A 5,007-nucleotide genomic window follows, 5' to 3' on the forward strand; every position below is an offset into this window, starting at 1 on the left:
AGCAACATGAATGATATCATTTATGTGTTGCTACACATGTTCTGACACCTTTTATCACTTTTTTTCACATGGTAGACAATTTACTGATGGTAATTTACTGATACTTACTGAGCGATTTACCAGTAGATCCATATCTGCCGCCATCTTGAATTGCATTCTGTAACTCCTGTTTGCTTTTTGAATCTCTCTATTTATACAAGAAGATTCTATAAGGTCATGCCTGTGATGTATACCAGTCACAATCGCTTTTTGATCACCTAATGCACTTGTATTTCTTTATTTCTGAATTTCTCTTAACGATTTTGTACTTTCTTCTTTCATAGATCAGCTGAAAGTGTTTCTTCTGTTACCCATGGTTTCTTTGCAGTTACCTTCTTTACACCTATGATTTTCTTTACAACTTCTGTTATTGCCCTTTTTATAGGTGTCAATTCCTCTGCAACTGTACTGCCAATTCAACTATTCCTTATTGCTGTATCTATAGCCTTAGAGAACTTCAAGTGTATCTCATCATTCCTTAGTACTTCTGTATCCCACTTCTTTGTGTATTGATTCTTCTGAGTAATTTCTTAAATGTCAGTCTACATTTCATCACTATGAAATTATGATCTGAGTCTATGTATGCTCCTGGGTATGCCTTACAATCCTGTATCTAATTTCAGAATCTGTGTCTGACCATGATGTAATCTAACTGAAATCTTCCCATGTTGTGCAGCATTTTCCAAGTATACCTCCTCCTCTTGTAATTCATGAACAGAGTATTTGCTATTGATAGTTGAAATTTATGATAAGATTCAATTAGTCTTTCACCTCTCTCATTCCTTGTCCCAAGCCCATATTCTCCAGTAACCATTTCTTCTACTGCTTCCCCTACAACTGCACTTCAGTCCCCCATGACTGTTAGATTTTCAACTCCCTTTATGTACTGTATTACACTTTCAATATCCTCATATGCTTTCTATTTCTCTTCATCTTCAGCTTCTGACATCAGCATGTATATCTGAACTATCGTTGTTGGTGTTGGTTTGCTATCGATTCTGATAAGAACAACCCTGTCACTGAACTGTTCAAAGTAACACACTCTCTGCCCTACCTTCCTATTCATAACAAATCCTAATCCTGCTATACCATTTTCTGATGCTGTTGATATAATACTATTCTCATGTGACTAGAAATCCTTGTCCTCTTTCCGTTTCACTTCACTGACTATATCTAGATTGAGCCTTTGCATTTCCCTTTTCAGATTTTATAGCTTCCTTACCACATTTAAGCTTCTTACATTCCATATCCTGACTCATAGAACATTATCTTTTTGTTGGTTATTCACTCTTTATCTTGTGGTCACCTCCTCCTTGGCAGTCCCCTCCCAGAGATCTGAATCGGGGACTATTCCGGAATCTTTTGCCAATGGAGAGATCATCATGACACTTTTTCAATTACAGGTCACATGTCCTGTGGATAAATGCTACATATCTATGATGCAGTGGTTTCCTTTGCCTTCTGCATCCTCATGCCATTGATCATTGCTGATTCTTCTGCTAAGTCCCATAGTGCTCAGAGCCATTTGATTCTTCTGCCTTTAGGAGCAGTTTCCCACCCTAAGGACAAAAGAGTGCCCTGAACCTCTGTCCACTCCTCCATCCTTTTTGACAAGGCCATTGGCAGAATGAAGGGGACTTCTTATGCCTGATGTCTTCGGCCGCCAGTGCTGATTGTTAATCAAAATTTAAGCAGTGGTGGGATTTGAACCCAAGACCAAGGACATAAGATAGTTCCCCTAGACCACGGGTGTGGGCTCATTACCCTGCACATTACAGTAGTGTCTTCTTTCCCTTCCTGGTACATAGAGCATATGTGCTCTGATTCCAACAGCCTGCCAGATAAGCTGCAACACATAAGAATGGTGTTTCAACAGAACTTGTTCTGGTAAATTCATTCTGATCAAAGCAAGTTCAATGTAGGGTCATAAATGAAGTTGCAGAGGCACCCACTAACCAAATTTTGGCGGCATTTTTTCAAGAATAGAAAGAATCATCAAGAAACATGAGTACATGGCTACCCTCCCATGGATGACATATCTGCAGTGTTGAGAACTCCCTTTCCCAGTATGCTGAAGGCCTCATGAATGCCTTCACAGACAGGTGTGTTATTTTGTGGAGCATAACATTCTACTTGGTAAATTAAAATGTGACAGCATTAACAGCATCTCCCTAGTGTGAGTGGAGTCTTATCTTCAAAAGGAACCTAAAATGTGGATTCTTGCTATGTTTAGCATCTGTATTTGTTGTGTACATGGTTGATGTTCAATAGTCTTAAAGGTTTGCTCATAAACTGTAATGCTTGTTGCAGTAACATACTGATCAAAGGCTCAAACTGAACCACCACCCGTACTACAGCTGTACAGGCTTACAATTGGTTCCCTGTGAACTCTAATGAAGACTCATATTATGCAACTCTGAACATGTAAAAATAACTTGTTCAATGATAAACTGATACCTCAATGAGATGTGCTCAGTATTGACTTTATTAATGAAGAATCTGTAATTTGTATTGCCAAAGAATTTCAGTTATTTTTTGTTACTGAGATGAACAGTGAATGACAAAGACCTTATTAAGATATGTGGGGTGAGTACAATAAAACTTGACCTGAAAATATTTAGAAGACAATACAGAATTGACCGATGTTAATCAATAGAAGAACTGCCCATCAAAGAAAATGCTGGAAACCGTGAATTTGATGCATCAGTCAGTTGCTGTCACATGCCTGTGCATCTCCTGTCCCAAGTACTTTACTTTATCATTGCATCTGAATGAGAGGAGCAGACATGTTAAGTCAGCTGCTGAAAATAGTGCGCATGATAAAACAACTCAAGTTGTTTGTCAAGTATTATGTAAAGCACAATTCATGGAAAATATGTGCAGAACTGTTTCTGCTAGAACTCAAGGGTGGGAGTGTTTTTGGTAAAACCTCCAAGAAAGTATGAAATTTAAAACTTAGTGGCAAAATGGTGCTAAATGGGTTCTGTAGCAAATAAAAACTGTAACTACCTGAAAAGAATTCAAACACCACAAAACATCACTCAAATGAAGGAAAGTATGGAAAAAAGTCTGATAAAATTTCAATGCGGCCTACCTTTGCAAGTGGGAATTAAGAGAGCATGTTGGAACATTACCAGAAAGACTAGTGTCTGTATCCATACAAATTTAGCGTTGTGCATGAGTGAAAACATCCAGAAAAACTTTCATATGTTGAGTTCTGCTGGTGGTTTCTGAGTGACATGGAAACATGACTTTTGGATCCTAAGCTTTTCATTTTCTTTTGTAAGGTGTGGCTCAGCCTGACAGCTCATGTAAACTCAGAGAATACGTGCCATTATGCATCATACAATCCTCATCAGTACTTTGAAGAGCCACTGCATAATCTCAGTATTGATATTTGTTTATCTCTATCTGGTATCCACATCATATTAAGATTCTTTCCTCAACCTGTTAAAGCTAACCAGTATGTCCAAAGCCTGTTCAGTCCATATTGTATATTCTCACAGTACATGACTGACAGTGTGGATATTTTCAGCAAGGTGGAGCAACAGGGAGCATAATGCAACAACAGCACACATCATCCTGATGACCTTGTCATGAGTCCATGAGGTGTTTCGTAAAGAGAGAATAATCAATACTAAAAATAAGAATAATCTTCACAAGGATTTAAAGTCACTTACTCTTAAACAAAAAGGTGTGCATTATTCAGGAACACACATTTTTAATAAATTGCCAGCAGCCATAAAAAGCTTAACAACCAATGAAATCCAGTTTAAGAGAAACCTAAAGGGTTTATTGATGGTCAACTCCTTCTACTCCATTGATGAATTTCTCAGTAGAACCAACTGATTTATGTGGGCACTAGTGTTTGTAACATGATTCTTTCATGTAGCGCTCATTAAAAAATTGACGATCATTCCACTTGGGACCTGTGGAATGGTACATTAGCTTATTTGTTTGATTTGTAAATGTTTGTCATGTATTATAGTTTTTGTAACATCACAGGTTCAAATGGGAAAGCGCAAATTGCGATGCGACGTGACACGCGCCTGCGCCAGGTCGCAGTTTCTCGTGCCGCGGGAAATTTGAGGCGGGGAGCGGAAAAGTAGCCCGGCCATATGCTCACATCGGAACGGCGCATATGAGCAGTGGTAGTATTGCCCATGCGATAAATTTTGCCTCATTGTGTACTAAATTTTATTGCCTTTGGGCTCCAGCTTTCTTCGTTAGTACATTATACTTTTCTGTTATTTATATCTGTATAGTTTTGTTTTGTTTTTCTTCTGTCAAGAAAAATGCATACTTCAGTAACTGGTTGAGCCATTGGGCGCTGGAATTGTATCATATGCATCCGCGATGTTTTCAGATCGCAAGAAGGGACAGAGGGTAGTGAATAAGGAAGCAAGGAATATTACAAAATCATGTGATTAAGAAGCAAGGCAGGAAAGTAAAACAAGGTTATCTTCTCGCTGCCTAGTATGCTGGCATATCTGTACGATCTGTTACAAAAATTTAGAAAGGGATAATCTCACAGGTGTGATCCCTTTCTGCTCCTGGTAAAAAGCGTCCAAGATCTGAAGTATAGAAGCCTCACTGTGATTACTCTGATATGGATGTAATAATGTAATACGACACACTGTACTACATGCATGTGAACATCAAATTTCCACTGCAAGCTAGCAACAGTCGAAAAGCAGTCACAAATAACAATGTTTTAATTGGTTCGCTGTGATGAAAAAAGCATTTCAATTGTTGCATGCACATTATCAGCATTAATAAAATGATTATACAACAGGCTACACAAATGAAGAAAATGGTCGATATTATTAGGAAAGTAGGAATATCCTAAAAGAGTTTTATGATGAGATGTATTTAATTTGTTGAAATGTACTGCTAACAAAAGCAGATCTACTTTCATGACAATGTTTTTCGAACTCCAACACGCAGCACAGTGCACACATGGCTAGC

The sequence above is a fragment of the Schistocerca serialis genome, chromosome 1 (genome assembly GCF_023864345.2).
Source record: "Schistocerca serialis cubense isolate TAMUIC-IGC-003099 chromosome 1, iqSchSeri2.2, whole genome shotgun sequence".
Lineage (NCBI taxonomy): Eukaryota > Metazoa > Arthropoda > Insecta > Orthoptera > Acrididae > Schistocerca > Schistocerca serialis.